A 20,736-nucleotide genomic window follows, 5' to 3' on the forward strand; every position below is an offset into this window, starting at 1 on the left:
TACAACACATTTTCTGTGTCCAATCAGACTTTCTTCTTTTAAAACACCTCCCGATTTCATGAGGTGAATACGATGCACCAACGCAAACTTTGCATCGTTTCAAAGTTAATTTAAAAATTCTTCGTTATAAATTCTTTTCTTCTGACTGCAATTTGTCGATTTCCCATTAGTGATTCTTTTGATTAGTTTACGGATGCAGCAACAATGTTCCTTGAACTTTCAAAGACAGGAGACGCGCGAAAGAAGCATTACTTTGGTTTGAACTTAATCGATAGAGTTTCGAATGGTGTAGCATCTGCGGCATTGTACACGAATCCGGATGGATGTTTATGGTCTTATTGTTGGCATACAATGGAGCAGCAGTCCTGCTCGCCACAGATATAAAAACAATTGTATCAATAGTAGCTTTTTCATCTACAGATATCGGAAAATGGCATTTCGCAAAGTATCGGATCAAATCTCTCTCTTTGAAAAAATACGAAATGTCACGACCATAAATGACACTTATCGGAATAAAAATGCACGTGTGGTCTAGACACAGAGATGATTGTCCTCATTGAATATGGAAAAGATAATAATTGGTCTTTGGTTAAAAAATTTTATTTGTTGTTTGTTATTGGGGCTGCACATGTTGTTTATTCTCTCATATCACCACAACAGGGTTAATAATGTATGTAAATCAGCGCCCATTGCGTCCAACACACCATCCCTTGTGCTCCATAATACTCTGGTAATGAAGTCTGTAATACCCGGAAAAAGTCTGCAACAATGCTTCCGGTTATATAACCTCTCCGCCCCCGGTTGTTGCTGTTAAATGAGTGCAAAGTCAATTTACGACGTTCACTTTTATAGTGTAAGACTTTTTGTGTTGCTTTTTGCCATTATTGGAAGCGTTACTGGCCATTTTTACTTTACACTCTCTCAGTATAATGTCCGCTGAAACAAAAAAAACCAAACCGAAAGCAATAAATCTCGTGAAACAACTCCAAGACGGATTAGAGAATGAGTAGTAGAGGAATGTAAGTGTGAATTCAGAGAAGTGTGAAGTTGTTCCGAGCTCAGGTGTGCCTTTTTCGAGCGCGGTACTAAACCACTCAAGTGCAGATGCGAGCGGCCAGAATGTCGCTGAAAAAGGCCGATTAATAAAGTTCGAGCCAAGCTAAAGGTTGCGTTTTTTGTCGATAAATTTGATTAGGCTTAATTAAAGACGAAACAGATCAAAAGGCGAATGATTTATAACGTACCCTCGACGGTCGTAATATTTCAAAAATGGAAAAGACAGTCTGGTGTAAGAATGATGGATTGAGCGCTTGAAATACGCGAAAGCAAACAAATAATATCGGAGTGGATCTGAACAAGACTCTCGCAAATTCAATGATTGTAGAAGAGTCGTTTCGGCAGTAAATCATGTGTAGCGAAGAGAGATAATGATACAATTCGGAGCTTAAATCTCATTTTGCAATCGGAACAGTTAGTGGATATGGTGTAGCAGTTACGAAGCACGATGCGCATCTAAATGTCACGACACTGCAGGTTTATGTGCTTTATTTGCAAATAGATCTGAGGGTCTATGATCTAATGAGATTATATAACTCGACTCGAATTTTAACGTTACGCTCATCTCACTATGTCTAAGCACAATTATCACAAGCCGACATAAGAAACATTTCTGAGAGGTGTTTTAATTTTAAAAGCTGTCTTTTTTTATTTCATGTGACCCGAATTCAGAAGTATCCCTGTTTTCTTCCTAGTTTTTCTGCAAAATTAAAAACACGTTTATTATAAATTTTTGAAGATTAAATCAAATAGTTGGTTAAAATATATTTTTTCCAACATTTTCAAGGGAAATACCTATTAATTTCAAATAGTGAATACCTATTGTTTGACAAATATCTAGGAATTTTATTATGCATAAAATCTTTGAAAGGCATTATCGCAGAATTATAATTTTAGTATAAGTACTACACTAGACATTTTTAAAATGACTATTATTTAAATATAAAACACTAATAGAGTCCAATAATGACCCAAATACAAATGTTAACGCTTCATTAATATAAACCCTTTAATCTCAATCAATGTAATTATTATGTTATGCCAGTCATCGCTACTTTTCACAATGTTTTTCCTGTATGAAAGAATGAAGCTTCTTGGTTTAAAATTTGTCAGTTTAGTTCAGTTGTTCAGTTGTAATTTTGTTTTTTTTTTCAGTTGTAATTGTGATCTAATGAGATTATATAACTCGACTCGAATTTTAATGTTACGCTCATCTCACTGTGTCTAAGCACAATTATCACAAGCCGACATATGAAACATTTCTTAGAGGTGTTTTAATTTTAAAAGCTGTCTCTTTTTATTTCATGTGACCTGAATTCAGAAGTATCCGTGTTTCCTTCTTAGATTTTCTACAAAATTAAAAACACGTTTATTACACATTTTTGAAGATTAAATCAAATAGTTGGTTAAAATATATTTTTTCCAACATTTTCAAGGGAAATACATTTTAATTTCAAATAGTTATATTCCTATTGTTTGACAAATATCTAGGAATTTTATTATGCATAAAATATTTGAAAGGCATTATCGCAGAATTAAAATTTTAGTATAAGTACTACACTAGAAATTTTTAAAATGACTATTATTTAAATATAAAACACTAATAGAGTCCAATAATGACCCAAATACAAATGTTAACGCTTCATTAATATAAACCCTTTAATCTCAATCAATGTAATTATTAAGGCTCGGATTATATGCAAAATGCAGATTTGTCATTAAGAGGTACGTATACATCAACAAAATTGAAAGTTTTCTATGCATATCTAATGTTTTTTGATTAAAATAAGCCCATTAAAAAATGCATATTTTGCATATTTTGGCAACTTGGTGCATATTTTTGGAAATATTGCATAGTTGTGCATATTTTCTTCAAATCACTAATTTTCGATTAAAAATTTCAGTTCAAGTTAAAAATTGGACAGTTTAAGAAAAATAATCCGATTACAAAATATTTTAAGGAGAAAACAACCGGTAATTCGTAAGCCAAACTCAAAAAATTAGTACCCTGCTGAGTGTTTCCTTTTTAAATTCGTTTTATACTGGGTGAATATAAAGTATTGAACCAAACGGTTTTTTTTAAATCATTTGTTTCCCAAAAATAATAATTAATGTAAATTAAAGTAATAAAAAAAAATATTTTTTTAAGAACAAAATTTTGTTTTGTTTTCTGTTATTCGATTTTTGTTGTCTAAATTGCGATATACAGATGTAAAAAAAAATATTTAATATAAAGTAGATAGTTGTAATCCCTTAGATCTGGACCTTCATGAGAAAAATGTTTTTTTGGTGGGTTGCCATTTAAAAAAATTAATATTTTTGTAAAACTCAAAAACAAAAAAATAAAAATTTTGAAAAATTTTATTTTTGATAAAACATCAAATTTCTATAGATCTTTATAATTCATCAATTAGTTTTTCAAAAAATAAATACTTTAAGCAAAAAACGTGATGTGATATGAAAAGTACAGATTTTTTAGAAAGGGTTAATTACTAGGTTATTAAAATGGCTTGTCTCACGCCAAACCAATTTATTTATTCTTTCATTTATCGTGTGCAGTTCAAGATGACGAAAATACAAAGTTTAGTGTATTCGAGGATAAAAATTTATCCCAACTTTGATTTTTTTATTGTTAAAAATTTTGCATATCGATGCATATTTGGCATATATTGGAGCATATATAAATATAAAAATATAAATATTAAAAAATATATTTTGTGCATATTTTTGTGAAAATACGTGCATATGTATGCGCATATTTTACGAATTTTTTGTGCATATAATCCGAGCCTTAGTAATTATTATGTTATGCCATTCATCGCTACTTTTCACAATGTTTTTCCTGTATGAAAGAGTGAAGCTTCTTGGCTTAAAATTTGTCAGTTGAGTTCAGTTGTTCAGTTTTTAAGTAATTTTGTTTTTTTTTTCAGTTGTAATTGTGATCTAATGAAATTATATAACTCGACTCGAATTTTAATGTTACGCTCATCTCACTGTGTCTAAGCACAATTATCACAAGCCGACATATGAAACATTTCTTAGAGGTGTTTTAATTTTAAAAGTTGTTTCTTTTTATTTCATGTGGCCTGAATTTAGAAGTATCCGTGTTTTCTTCCTAGTTTTTCTACAAAATTAAAAACACGTTTATTATAAATTTTTGAAGATTAAATCAAATAGTTGGTTAAAATATATTTTTTCCAAGATTTTCAAGGGAAATACATTTTAATTTCAAATAGTAAATACCTAATGTTTGACAAATATCTAGGAATTTTATTATGCATAAAATCTTTAAAAGGCATTATCGCAGAATTAAAATTTTAGTATAAGCACTACACTAGACATTTTTAAAACGACTATTATTTAAATATAAAATACTAATAGAGTCTAATAATGACCCAAATACAAATGTTAACGCTTCATTAATATAAACAATCATTGTAATTATTATGTCATGCCAGTCATCGCCACTTTTCACAATGTTTTTTCTGTATGAAAGAGTGAAGTTTCTTGGCTTAAAATTTGTCAGTTGAGTTCAGTTGTAATTTAGTTTTTTTTTAATTACAATTGTCTTTTTTTAGACAAAAATATAATATTTTTGACCTATTTCACTTCAAAAAACGCAGTTATGACATTGCTAGTAAGGCACGGGTATTTTAATAAAATTCAACGACTTATTTTAGTACACTGGTATGGCAAAACTGACGGAAAGAGAACTAAAACTGGATGGTTTTATTTAATTTTATGATAAGCAAAGAATACCGTTATATAGATTTTTTTGAAAACCCGATGTGATACAATAAAACGAGTAGGTAGTGGATTTGTAAAACATGACAACAACATTTTAAACCTCAAAAATTATGTTGGCCTGTGGCCCCGATTTCATCACAATATTCTCAACCTGCTAAAAATTAAACAACCAGAAATGCTGGATGACTCTTTACTCACTATTGCTATGCTGTGGTCAGTTGTAGGTAAAAAACTGGCATCCAATGTTTTAAAGTGGCTTAATTCTATGCATTATATCGGCAAGCTATGCAAATTTTTATGTCAGTTGGAGTGTTGGCAGTAATATCGAAGTTCTAAATTGGAGTAAAAGCTTACTCTGCTCCTTTAAAATGATAATAAAAAGCTTTGACCCATTAGTTGTCTTGACTGTTTCTCAACACGAAAATAAAATATAAACATGCAAGCGCTGTGCATTTCATGTCGTTTAATGAAACGGTAGTAATAGCAGTGTTAATAGAAGAGATAAGAATTTAAGACTTGTCATAAACGTCAAATCGGATCTGATTCGGCCTGAAATAAATCTGTCGTTGAGTTGTTTAGTGCCCCAAGTCTTTGTTTAGAAAAATTTCCAATTACCGGAGCGCAAATTCTTTCTTTTGGCTTTTCCAGATGGTACGCCGATATTTCTGTCGTCCACTTCGGCCCACGATAATAAAACTATTAAAAAAGTGATTAAAGTCTTGTGAAGTAAATCCATACATCTTGGAAGTTTTAATAACAAACTGAAATGAAACAAAAAGAACCGGCGATAAAAATTATACGTCAGAGTTATTGGAGTGTCTTCTATCGCTAAATTATGGCATTTCTTCCGTGTAATAAAAACGAAACAGTCGGGGAGCGAATATAAAGGCTCCTATCAGTTGTTATTGCACAAGAAACTGCTAACAAACGACTGATCCGCATAATTTCACAAAGTAGAAGCTCGCGAAAATTGATTTCGCTCATCACGACGTGTGATGTGCGATAAGCTGAATACTCATCTTCCATTTTGCGAAGTGGATAAAGCTAATAAATAGAAAAGATGCTGGAATTCAATACATTTTCATAATTTTGACATTCCTCTAAATATTTTCTTTTAATACCGGTTGGCTTTCTTGGAAAAACAGTTTTTGTTAAAATTTTTGGGCTCAAAAATCGACTGAAATAATGTAAAAAGCAATACTAAAATAATTCAAGATTTTAATGTCTCGTCGTGCCTCTACATCGATTGAGGGGTTCGATATTTAATTGAGGGTGTTTGGAATGGTTCGTCACGGCTTAATAAGAAATAAAGTGTTTAATTTTTATTAGCATGCGCTTCGGCAGTTAAGTCGGCTAATTACAGGTGGGGTGGTGATATTTTACTGTAGCGAGTGGCGCAGCTAGAATGAAAGAGCCGTATGGGTCCCCGGGGACACGTAGGGCTCTTGCGCATCGCTGACACCCAGATACATCACCTTGCCCGAACGGCTGGAGCATAACACCGACTAACTTCCTGTTAAATAGCATTAGTTTGACTCACATGTAGACCGCACAGGATTGCCACCTTAACTTGGAAATTAGCCTTCATCGTGTCTTGGAATTCGAGTCACGAGTCAAAAAAAACTAAAATAAGCATAACTAAGTGATATTTCATAAGGTGGAGTGCACGAAGAAGAAGATAAACGCGTTTGAGAGCCGGAGCAATATACTTAAAATTCTCCACAATTGGATGTAGAGAAATGTGATTTCCGTTATTTCATTTCCGTTACTTTCACATTGTCGCGAGCGAGTTGGAATAGGGACGCTCTGAAAACACATTTGCCACCGGTTTGCTCTTAGAGGTGTGTACGGGAAGGTTCCTAGGGGAGTTTGAGACGACGACTGTGAAATAGGGTGCCATTAGTTCTACGGACAGTCCATGTGCCCAATCATATTGGATTGGATTTGCGGACGCTTCGTTCGCTCTGCAATCATACTAAATTTACACTTTGATGCGCTTATATACGCCTTGAGTCCCTAAAGGCCCAACCAAAACAATATAAGAAAACATAACAAACAAGAATTAAATCAATTAATTTTTTACGCACCAAGAAACAAATCGAGATTTGCGGCGTTTGACAAGCAACAAACCACAGAATAAACTAAACATTACACAACTTTCAAACATTTTCATCACCAACTAGACATTTAATCATATCACGAGAAACTGAAACTTAAATATTTAGGTAATGATACTGATGATCTTGTATATGTTTTTTTACAATTATTTAGTAAACGGACAAAAATTTTGCCAATAAAATCCACAAATAACATTAAACAGAGTTACAATTTAGGATACAGCTTCCTAGTTTCCTCTTTTAATAGCCTATAGTAAAAAAACTTGGAAAATTATTTTTACACAGAAATAAATAGAGTCAAAGTGCAAACTTTAATCCCTCAAACTTCGAAATTTTTATAGACAATTTTTTTTTTAACATTTTTTCCATGTTCCTGGTATCTTACCTTATATGGCATTTTTCTCTGGGGCGCGAGTTCTGGCGCACAGGGTGAATATAAAATATGGAACCAAGCGGTTTTATTTTTAATCATTTGCCTCCAGAAAATAATAATTAATATAAATTAAAGTAATATAAAAAATGTGATCGTATTTTCAGAACGAAATTTTGTGATTTGTTTTTGAGTTATGCGATTTTTTTTGTCAAAATTGCAATTTATGTGAAAAAAAATTTTTGAAAAAATTAAATATAAAGCAGATAGTTGTAATCTTTAGAATATAGCTTTTATGAGAAAAATGATTTTATAGTGGGTTGCCATTAAAAAAAAATTTTTTTTTGTAGAACTCAAAAACAAAAGGAAATTTCGAAAAATTTTATTCTTGTTAAATCATCACATTTTTATAGTACTTTATCACTCATCAATTAGTTTTTTCAAAAAATAAATAGTTTAAGCAAAAAACGTTTGGTTCCATACTTTTTATTCACCTGGTATATAAAAAAGTTCCGTGACTGACTGACAGACACTGCCTAAACCATTGAAACTACAAACATGAAATTTGGTAGATATGTTCCTTAGAGGGTGTAGAGGTACACTAAGAGAGGATTTTTCAAAAATCATACTCCAAGGAGGTGAAATGGGATGTAAAGGTTTAAACGAAAATAGAAACAAAAAAATTGGAATATACCAGGTGAATAAAAAGTATGGAATTAAGCGTTTTTTTCGTAAACTAAGCACTTTACAAAAAAAATGATTAGTGTAGCGTAAAGTCCAATTAAAATGTGACCATTTATCAAGAATAACATTTTTTGAAATTTCTTTTAGTTTTCGAGTTCCGTAAAAAAAAATTTTTTAAATGGCAACCCACTATGGTAATTTTTTTAATTAAAGATTATGATTATGATGATCTAAAAATGACCTCTAATTACTTTTTTTAAATAAATTGTTAAAGTTGCGTTCCGAGCCCATCACGAAGATTTTCCGAACTTGAACGAGGGAGTCGTTTCATGACTTTGGTCGTTGGAGAACCCGGTTTTTGGTGCAAGTGCTTTGGGGTGGTTCCGGATGGATCAAAAAATGTAAAAACAAATCATTTTCTTCTATTTTTAGTCCATTCGAAACAACCCCAAAGCATCTGCATAGAAATCAGCGCTCTCCCATGATGAAAAGCATAAAACAACCACTTCGGTTAAGTTCGGAAAATCTTCGTGATGAGCTCGGAACGCAACTTTAACAATTAATTAAAAAAAAAGTACTGGCTAAAAAACTATTGTATTTAATTAGAGGTCATTTTTAGATCATAATCTTTAATTAAAAAAATTACCATGGTGGGTTGCCATTTAAAAATAAAATAAAATTCCAGAACTCGAAAACTTAAAGAAATTTCGAAAAATGTTATTCTTGATAAATGGTCACATTTTAATTGTACTTTACGCTACACTAATTATTTTTTTCGTAAAGTGCTTAGTTTACACAAAAAACGCTTGGTTCCATACTTTTTATTCACCTGGTATGTTCCTTAGCGGTTGTAAAGCTGCACTAGAACGAGATTTTTAAAAAAAAAAATAATTAAAAACTTATGTACTCTTTTAGAAAAAGGGGTGAAACGGGGTGTATACATTTATATGAACTTAGAAACATAATATTTGGGAGATAGGTTTCTCAGACGGTGTACAGTTCCGCTAAGAAAAGATTTTTCGAAAATCAATCTATACGAAGATGAAATGGGGTGTAAATATTTAAACAAACGTAGAAACAAACAAATTGGAAAACATGTTTTTTAACAGTTGTATAAAAGTGCACTAAGACGAGGTTTTTTAAAAATATTAAATAAACTTATTCACCCCCTTAGAAAAGGGAGTGAAACGGGGTGTACACATTTAAACAAAAATAACAACATGAAATTGAGAAGATATGTTTCCTAGAGCGTGTAGAAGAGGTTCGCTAAGAAAGAATTTTTCGAAAGCCAATCTCTAAGGGGGATGAAATGGGGTGGAAACTTTTAAACGAAGATAAAAACATAAAATTTGGGAAACATATGTTTTAGAGGGTGTAGAAAAGATTTTTTGAAATTATATTTTTAAGAGGGTGAAATGAGTTTGTCAACACTTAAACGAAGATAGAAACATAAAATTTGGAAGATATGTTTTTTGGCGTTGTAAAAGTGCACTAAGACGAGATTTTTAAAAATCAGTTTCTACGGGGGTGAAATAGGGTTTAAACGAAGATAGAAACATGAAATTTGGAAAATATTTTTCCTAGAAAGTGAAGAATCAGGCACATTTAAAGAACCAAACTATAACGGGATTAAATAGAGTGCAAACATTTAGACGAAATTATAAAAATTAAATTTAGAATTTTGACTTTTGAGGGTGTAGAAGAATACACTTTTTGAAAAGTCAACGAGGTGAAATGTAGTGTAAGCGTTTGTAACGTGCTTTCATCATTTTCTTAAAACTCAGCTCTCTGCTCCCAGACTAACTTCACATTCAGACTGTGAAATTAACAAAAGTTTATATCGAAAATCTACGTGGACGAAGTCACTGGTGCAAGCTAGTCAACAATAATGCTTTTCTCAATTTTTAAATGTCTTTTTGTTTGTTTTTGTTTCAATTTTCATCAGTACTTTTGTGGTTTTATTTTCCTTTTAATGAAATTATGAAGGCTTTTTACCAAATGAATAGATGATGCACCTAACAGTGAAGTTGGGTCTAATGAAATATTAGGTAGAAGTAGCTTAATTTATAAAGTTTGTCATCGGCAGACACGTAAAACGAGCAAAACTAACTCTAATCTTGAGCAAGCTGAAAACAAGAACAGTAAGGAATTTATTTAGACATTGTAATTAAATATCTGAGTTTCATGATAACAATTGACATAAAAATTCCAAATGTGAGGTTGTTGGTAATAACATCAAAGAGAATATGGAGTTTGAGAGATAGAATTAATTGTGTTGCGAATTGAAAAGGCATATGTTGAGCCCTGGAAATTTTCTCAATATATTTAAAGCACATTAAGCTAAAAAGTTGTTAGTTAATCGCATTAAGTGCTCTAATACTTCGGGTCTCCGGTAAGTCATGCGATAGGAAGGGTTTGCTCTGTCCGGTTGCCTCCCATTTCTATAAAACAATCTAATCAGATTGTACGCAGATTACAAGGAAACTTTTTTAATTCAAGTTTGTTAAAGGGGGTTTATAAGCTATTTGAGATTACTAACTGAGAATTCACGCTCCACTCGGTCAGGATTCCGTCTCTGTCATTTGATAATCTAATCCCGCCGAAGCCTTACTTTACCGGAAAAATATTAATCCGGTAAGAGGGTCGCGGTATCGATAGAAATCTGTTAGTTTCGGTTTAATTTTTTTAACGAGTTTTACAAAGTTCGATAAGAAACGAAACATGAAGTAACTTTTCTAATCCTAGTGTTAATGCTCATTCGAGTTGCGAGTTTTCTGAAAGAAATTCTGAAGGAACTTTGAAATTTATATCAAACATAAAGAGAAAATTATTACTTCATAAATAATGTACGTATTCAAATTTTAATTGTACTTGGCTCACTTTACACTTAATTGTCTATTAAAATAAGACTCTTTAAATAAATGAATCATTTTAAATTATCATACAAATTAAATAAAAAAATCAATTTCAACATAGTTTTGGAACTACATAATTAGCTAACTGATAGGTATTTCCGAATGGCTCCAATTCACTTTGCAACTCTCCACCTTTCCTAAACATCGAGCCTTCGGCCAAATTCGGCAACTTTAATTATTTACGACAAAAGTTGTAACTTCACTTATCTACACAAGCCAGTATATACACACACTGACCTAAGCCCTAAATCCCAATTTGGAACATGTGTAACCTCCAATATTACGAAATACACAGAACGGTATACAAATTGCTTGTGGATTTTTCGTTCCGTTTTCTTTTGTGTGAGGCGAAAATTGTGATTTTCTCGTTTATGTGACGTTTGCGGGGTTTCCTAGAAATGATAAAACGCATAAACTGACCGAATTACCTTATAAATGTCGTTCTTAGACAAAGAATTGTATCCGTTTGATCTTATCGGCACGGCTGGAGGCACAAGAGGTAATCGGTTGCGCCATCTCGTGGGTTTTTTGATGGCAGTACTCTATGGTTACATTTTGCCTAAACAAATAGAAATGGGTATTTGAGAAATATGTGGGGGACTTGTAAAACAAACTAAGGGGATGATACTGCGTGTTCCACATAGTAAAATAATAATTTACTGGGTTATACAAACACCACTAGCACATAAGTCTGAATTCAAGGTAAAGACAAACACTTTATTTTAATTTCCCAAGAGAAGTTTCCAAATTATACGTATAAGTGTCTGCACTGGGACAATACAGTTACCTGTCCGCGGGAAACTACCATTTTAACTCACGGACTTAAACCTACATTTCATTATAAATTTCTTTCTTAATTACAAATTTGTAATACGACAAGTTAAATATTCATACGATTTACCTACCAAGTTTCAAACTTTATCTCTAACTTTGTTAAATCTTAAAGAGATCAATATAAAATTTTGTTTACGTCAATCTTTTCAAATTTATTTTTATCAATTCAAAGTTCAATAATTGTTATTTGTCTCTGTTTAACAGTAGAGCTTTCAAGAATAATTTTCAGAGTTCTTTACTTTCAAATTACAAAGTCGTCACTAAGTGCTATTTGAAAGGTCTTAACAGCTTCGATTAAAACTTCCACACTTGAAAAATAATTATTCAATTATGCTTTTAAGACGACTCGTAGAATTCAACTTTTTACTTCACTTAATGTGAAATTCTACTATTGTTGCTGCAGAGATTTATATAAAGTATGTCTATATTTGCTTGAATTTTATTAGTTTAATCTACTTTTTGGGCCTTTCGCGATAAAGAAACTTCAATCCCTCAATTGTAAAGGTTTGTTTCCTTCGAGGTTCCTGCAACGGCCAGTTATTAAATCAAAACCATAAAATTCTAGCAAATATAGACAGATTTTACTAATGGATGGTTCTATCTTAGTAGTACAACTGGCGCCATCTCCAGAGGAAACGTTTTGATTGTATTTTTGCTTAAAATAAATGGATTTGATTATTTCCGAGGATGTTTAATACTGAGATGTATCTCGTAGTCCTCCCGAGATTTCGTGGTGTGCCTATTGATCACTGGTAAGTTTTCTGTTTTTAACGACTTGGCACTCCGACCTCCGCTTTGCTGAGGTTGTGATGGTGCGATCTGTCTCCTTAATCCTCTTTCACAAATGTTTCCTTCAAACTTATAAATGTAGGTGCTTGATTTTTTTATTAAAAAGAATTTCGAATTCAATATTACGTTTTTCTCTGGTCCCCAACTCAGTGAAAACTTCGGAGCGTGAACATTTTCCAGCTGCTGAATTTTAAATTGAGTAATATCTTCATATATTCTTTTGATATTACTCAAAATGTTTTCTTATAATTGAAGTAAACTTTTTAATTTGTATTAAGTACCGAAAAAATTCAACTTTTGAAAGGTGTTTAACGCAGTTTTGAAATCATTTAAATTTATACTCTGTCATTTACATCTCATTTAGACTTTTTGTTTGTAAATATTGGGAATGAGTTAATTATTACTTGGACAGGTTTGAGGCCCTAAAGGTAGAGCTTTCCAACAGATAATCAAAAGTTGTCTCTGACACGGTTCACCAATCGCTACTCTTTTCTCTCATCTGTGAGAACATGTCAATTTAAACCTCTAAACGAGCAATACGAAACCCCCACGGATTGAATATCCTCACTTCAAAACTTTAATTGTTTTCCGATTCTTTCATCAAGGGATTTCAATTTTAACGTTTTACAGCTGCAGCTTCAACCGAATATACAGAGTGTTTCGTTTTTATTGTTACAAATTGAAATAGATGATTGAATCTTCAGTTTTAGGACAAAAGTTTTCTATAAACATGTTTTGAAAAATGGGAGCTACAACCTTTAAAATGAGTGGGTTTTTTAAAGGGTTTTTCCTAATACACATTTCAGAATAGATAAAATTACAAAATTTGGTACAGCTGATCACCTTTATACACCTAAACAAAAGAAGAATTGTCGAAATTTTTAATCAAGGAAATCCTAAACGGTAAAAGGGTAAAATTTAATTTTTATTTTGTTTATGACCTGTCACATAAATTTTAAACTGATTTTACGCCAAATCGGTAAGTTGTATCGGAGAAACACAAAATACTTTTTTTATAAAAAACTATGAAATTTAGAATTTTGTTGCTGAAAGTGCCAACAAACTATAGCCAAAATAGTTAAAGTACTTTTTACCCTAAACCCACCCAGTTTAAGAAGCTCTTGATTAAAAATTACAACATATTATCGTTGAGTTTGTTTATCTCAAATGGTTTTGGAAATATTAGAAAAATCCATTAAAAACCGCATCATCCTTTTAAGGGAGTGTAACTCTCTTGCGTAGCATTTTTCGAGATATTCTACCTCCTGTTTTGTAACACCCTGTATTTGGAAAAGTCGCTTTTGCTAGAATAAACTGTTGCTATATTTATTATAAATGCAAGATGAAGATTTAAGATAAAGTAACCATCAAAGCAACTCTCAGTATTTAAAATAAGACGAACATTGAACGTAAAATCGAGTTACAGAGAAATACAAGGCAAATACCTACTAATAATAATTATAATTAGTATAATGAGCTAAACCTTCACAAAGGGTTTATTGTGTAATTTAACTAAAATAGACATTTGAAATAATACTTTGAATATTTATAATTTTTTTGAGTCAAAGCTTCTTGTTTCCTCATAAAACGGTGTATAAATTCACAAAGTTTCAAGTAGCTGTGAAGTATTTTAAAGGGTAATTTTTCGTAAGACAGCTTTCTGAACGCGATTAAAAAGCAGCCTCCTGGTAAAATAAGCACTTTCTTAAAGACAGTCTTCAGCTTAATATATTCGTATCAGTGATATGTAACGTCCCTAAAGTGCCATATTGGGAACAATACGTCAGAAAATAGGGTAGAAAAGGAGATATCACGGGTTTGATATATTCAAGCCCAGTCTTTGAATAATCTCCAATCGCGCGTGATTTTCTCCCTGCAACCGCTCTTACCTTACTCTAATTTCTAAACTTAATACCTTGGCTTAAACCTACAGTCTAATCAGTACAAATGACTGGTCAAATTAGGCCAAACCGCGCTAAAGCTACTCCAGTCAGTTACTGTCGACTCTCTCTTCATTTTCCCTCTATCAACACCAAGAAGATTTTCACAGAAACTGGAATTTTATATTATTAAATAAAGCTAACGTTGTGTTAGGTTTATTCGGGTCAAAAATGAGTGTATACAAAGGATGCACAAACACCCCACATTGCATGTTTACCTTATTATCTCTGAATAAACAATCATACTGAACAAATACAACCCAAATATTCACACCAGTATGTAAAAGTAAATAAACAATTGACAATTTATCTTCGATTTATTCTTAACTCGCATGTTTCACTTAATTAAATCCATAAATTTATCTCTCAAACAATCCATTTAATGGTAACGACGCTTTAGCGAATCTAACTAGAATAACTAGGAAACTGCTAGCATTGAACTTTAACTTTGATGAACTAGTGACGTTAGATAAGGTAGTTAAGTTTGAACTGAAACTGTTTGATGTGAGAGGAAACTGGCCTTTGGATATTCAATTTTACAGTTTTTTTAACTATTTAGTTAATCATAGTTTTGAGACAATGCTGTAGTTTTAACTTTACTATTTTTTCTTTTTTACTGCGGTCCTGTGGTGTTAACTAAGTTGGCACGTCGCGTGCACCGGTCTGAAGCTTTTATCCTTTCATCGGATTTCGAGGATATTCGATTAAATTGACAAGTCCAGAGTTTAAAACTCTCGAACATAATAAAAGAAATATCCAGATCAAAAAAAAATCTAAAAGACTGAGACTGTTCTCGGATTAATTAATGCAATTTGACGTAGGTCACTCCGGAATTTTTAAACTTACCTAAAAACTCAAAGCCGGTCCTGCATCCTTTGATCTTTCAGTCGCATCCTGTCAGTTGCACGCCGAGAAAAAGCAAAGAAAACAGAACGACGTTACGACGTTTCTGTTTTTATACAATTACAGATCTTTAAAGAATATTTAATGATTTTTCTTTTTAAGGGCAATTGCTCGTAAACTAATTTTCTGAAGAGAGTTTGTTTGGTAGCGAAACGAATGAATCGTTTTTCGAAGGAAATACTTGTGGAAAATACGACGCTTTGAAGACTATCGCCGGAAAATTCTTATAATGAATTCATAAATTGGACAGGAGGAAAATAAAAAGAGGTTGCATCTGATCGTTATCGAGATACTTACACTAGTGGAAATTGGCTTATATCATGTTTCGAATGATATTCTTCAGTTTGTTGAGATAACGAGACGTAATTTGACTTCGTTTTCTCACAGTAAATTGTCACAAAACGAAAAAAAAATGTTTCAGTGTGGCAGGATTTTTAAAGAAAATGAAGTGTTAAAGCTGCAGCGGCATCTGTGGACGGGACACTAACTTTACCAGGATCAATACTAACAGGATGCTGTCAAATCTTCACTCAAACATAAAAACAATACTGGATAAATAAATGTTATTTATGTAAAAAAACTATTAATATCTATTTATCGACTATTGTATTTTTTCAGAAAAGTTGCAGAAATCTGCTATTACAGACAGTAAAATTAAGTAACAATTTCTCTTTTCAGATTTGAAGTCAGAATTCTGTTTCCTCCATATTTAGCTATTGGCCCAAGTAGGGCGCTTTGCATATAAATTTTAAACCATGTTAAGTTATCATACCTATTTATTATTTTATAACTTGAAGGATTAATTATGTGGTTTATTAGTGTGAAGTTTGTATTTAGTCAAATTAATCCATAAATGTAATTTATTTCTTACGTCAGATTTGCAAATGCTAAATTTAATGATTTCTGTATACTTTAATCATGTCCTAATTTGTTGATCATATTTAATTAACTGAGAGTTAAATTAGTTAAGAGTTAAGAGTTACTTACCTCAATGAATTTCTCAAACACTGTCGATTAGTTAAGTATAACAAATTGATGTAGATAAATATAGATTAGTTACACTCAATTTGTGGCAATAAATGTTGTATTTGTAGAATTTATTGCGTAGAGTCGAATAAAAATAAACCCTCAAAATACATTTCTGATCGTTTATCTAAATGCCTATAATAATTTTCTTGATAATTCAAGAAAATATATGAGACATAGAAACAATAACTTTCTTATCGTATTAGAATTCTCCGGATGGAAGGAAGATTAAATATGTTTTCCCGCATCTAATCTGCGTGTAAAAGACAGTTTGATAATAAACTCGAAATTCGTTGTCTCTTTGAATGAAATTTTTTGCCACCTACGACCGGTTTATATTAAACCGCGTTTTTAACAAAATCTTATAACAGCTGACAAACCGTTGCTAAAGTTATATGAAGGGATTTAGAAGTTTTAATCAATTTTTTAGTTTTGAAAGTTGAGTTTTTATAAACTCTGACACGAAAATAAGCAAATAAAATGGAAAATCGATAAATGTCGAAAATTAAAAACACTCGAAAAGACATTAAAGGCAATTGACATGTTTAAAAGTCTTTTTGGACTTGTGTGTAGCCGAGTGTTCAGAGCATATTTCTAAAGATAACAGGTTCGTATTTATGACATAAATATTTCTATAAAGCAATTCATTGAATATTGTCAGAAAATCAATAACTTCATATTGTGCTACTTTTCTTACACTGCATCTCTAGAATTTTATATAACAATATGCTTTTGGGAGCAACATTGTAACTTTGTTCAAAATTCAGACACCTCCTTTATATCGTTATTTATGATTTTCATATCGAGGATGCAATAAGTTCTCGGTACGCTTCATTTATTTTCTTATTTTCTCGCTAAAAATCTTAATTCTTTCAGATGCTTTTATAGTTTCTGCATTAAATGAATATTAATGTGGTCGACAAGCTGCATTGCTGATGTGGCGCGAGTTCTGCGTTAAATTTATTAGTATTCTGGTCGGAAACATGTTCGGCTATTTTTCATTACTTTTGTGAAATTTATTTTATTTGCATACATATGTTACGATTCTACTATAATGCAAATTACCCAACATTGGGAAATTACAGATGCTGCCGGTTTTTTATAGTCAAATGCTACCTCGTTAATTTATTGAAATCAATCTAAATTTGACGCGCCATAGCTACATCAAACATTAATAAAAACAATAATAATTACAAAATAAAAACGCAACAACACTGTTTTGGTAGTAGAAATAGAGTTTTTAATGTTTTTGCGAATTTAATTAATTTAAAAGCCATATCTTTAGTAAAAGAAGTTTTAATATTTGGAATAAATTTTGTGACTTGAATTCTAAATGATTTTGTAATAGATCGGACTTGTCACTGCACACATGTTTTGTGCACTTTCAACCGAATTCTCTTTGTTTCAAGACGGAAAAGCTCTTCGCAATTTATCTCGTCCTTAAAAGCCGGAAACGCTTTTTTGCTCTCCGTTATGAATTCAATTAGTATCATTTTGATAACAAGTAGCACCAAGCGATGCACTGAAGCCATTGTTCTATTTCCGCCTATCATGACAATACCTATTCTGCACAATCACATCCCCGACACAGTCCTATATATCACCGTCATTACGGCGCAAAAGATGGGGCTACACACGATTAGTACTCAACTACACTCAGCAAATATACGGCTTTAGCAGGGTGATACATAGCTGCCAGGCTACATATCTTCAAGCTGTTGAGATACATTTGCACAATTTGGTGGCGCAAAACAGGGACTTTGCCGAATTAATTCGGATATAAATACGTGTCGCGGTTGGCTTTAACTCTATTTTAACACGGTTTTATTGCCGGGGGAAGAAAAACAAGAGCGATTTGTGGCGTTTGTCAACGGGTCACTACAGAAAATTGCAAGATGTCAACCGAGTTTATGGATGAAAAAGTGATTGATGAGACCAAACTAAAATAAAAAAATTAATAATACGAATTTAATGGGAAAATCCCAAATAAAAACTTCTTAATTTCCAAATTTGTGAAGATCAGAAAAAATCTAGCAAAATTTTCAACAAATCAGAAAATTTTAAAATGTCACCGAAATGATTTTTTGCACTTTTCGTGGCAAAATGTTTCATTTATTTTAAAAACTCTATGTTTGGGTACTTTTAAGTTTTGAGTGTTTTCATTCTGCTTTTCAAATAACTTTTACCATACTATTCATACTAATTTCTTTGTGTTTTTAATTGCGATAAGAGATACTATGTTATATGTTTATCTTTGCACTTACCTTACATTGTGTTTCTTACGCTCCTTTTTCTTTCATTTTTTAGTCTTCTTTGGTACAGTCTATATTTCTGTTTTCTTACATTTGTCTTTTAATACTTCTTAATGCTTACATATTTATTTTTTATTTACATAACTTACGGTTTTATACGCTTTTTATTTTTTAATATGTAGGTTGTTTTATAAACAGAAAAATTGCGAAATTCATGTTTGGAATTTAAACCCAAGTCCTCTACATTCTGGAATAGTGCTCATTTTGTTTTTAAATAAAAAATTAAGCTTTATTTATATGTATTTTGTATTCTTTGTTTTATTTGTTATTTATTGTTGTATAAATTATACAGGGTGTTTACAGTCTTGGAGTTGAAAATTGACCTAGTAATAGAAGAGTACAGAAATACTGTAACCGAGAAAAAAACTCATACTATTGTTATTATCAAGAATGTTTTTTAACTCCAAAATATTGGTACACGGTTTGAGGTTCACTGGAATTATTTTCTTCTTCAGATAATTGTTGCAACAGATAAAAAAAATCGTATCCGTGAGAATGAAAGAGAAAAGTCACTTCATAGTTTTGACACTGTCATCATTTGATTTGCTTTTACTTTAGTTTTTATCAAAATTCGAAGATCTTTTGTTTAATCTCTTTCAGCGAATGGTTGGTTTCCAATAGGTTTGATTCGTTTTTCTTAATTTTTCTCCAAATTTATGAACACGTAAGACAAAATATTAAAATAATAAATTGGTTGTCGTGATTATGATTTACGGTGAAAAACAAGGTAATGATACTAATGGCCATTGTTGCAGCCGAAGCAGAAGTTCTCAAACAAATAGTGTAAAATGAATAATTTCCTTTAACAACGTGAATTTTTGTTTTATATAGCGTATTAGTCTTATTCTACAGTAAATATCATCTCATTTAAATTTCAACCTCAAGACCGTAAACACCCTGTATGTTTTTTAATTATCGATACTTTTAATACTGTAAAAATTCTTTTTAGTAAAGAAAGCTCTATTATTATTGTTCTAATAATGATAGAATATAACAATACTATGTACTCTGTAAAAAAGTATCGGGAATTTTCGATTTAAAGAGTTCACGTAGAAAATATCTTAATAATTCTTGTCTGGTATATTGGTACAACCATATTATCTTAACAAGCCACATTTTACCTCTATAGGTCAAGTGGTTTGTTTAAAATTGTTTTTACCATAACTTGTAGTTAAGTCAGACTCGCGATTTTTGTTATGGATTCCACAACCGATCAGAGAATTTGCTTGAATTTCGTGTTACCAACGAAAATTCGTGTAGTAAATCAGTAGAAAATTTTACAAAAAGCCTTTGGGGACTCATGTATGTCAAAAACACAAGCATATGATTGGTACAAAACATTTCAATTGGGGCGAAAGGAGTCAACAGCAAAGACGGTGGAAAATGTCAAGAAAATCAAAGAAATGCTGACTGCAAATCGTCACTTAAATTTAAGAGTAATATCATTTGGCCATTGTGAAATGTTTATAAAAAATGTTTGCTGGAAAAAAAACAGATTTGTGGAAAGACAATTCTGGGATTTTGCACCATGACAGTGCGCCAGCACACACAGCTACAATTCTGCACACATTTTTCGCTAAAACCTCAACAAATGTCATCAATCAAGCATCACATTCAGCTAACATGGCACTATGTAACGTTTTTTCTGTTTCTTAAACTTAAATTATCCCGCGAAGGCGTTTTGAGTCCATAAAAAACATAAAACCGAATTCGTAAAAAGAACTGAAAGCCATACCTTCCGCTGTTTATAAGAAGTGTTTTGATGATTGTTTGGGTACTTTTAAGTTTTGAGTGTTTTCATTCTGCTTTTCAAATAACTTTTACCATACTATACATACTAATTTCTTTGAGTTTGAATCTTTTTAATTGCGATAAGAGTTACTATGTTACTCGTATATGTTTATCTTTGCACTTACCTTACATTGTGTTTCTTACGCTCCTTTTTCTTTCATTTTTTTGTCTTTTTTGGTACATTCTATATTTCTATTTTCTTACATTTGTCTTTTAATACTTCTTAATGCTTACATATTTATTTTTATTTAC

The sequence above is a fragment of the Tribolium madens genome, unplaced genomic scaffold, assembly GCF_015345945.1.
Source record: "Tribolium madens isolate multiple individuals breed KSU strain unplaced genomic scaffold, Tmad_KSU_1.1 Scaffold_3;HRSCAF=73;Tcas5.2_LG2, whole genome shotgun sequence".
Classification (NCBI taxonomy): domain Eukaryota; kingdom Metazoa; phylum Arthropoda; class Insecta; order Coleoptera; family Tenebrionidae; genus Tribolium; species Tribolium madens.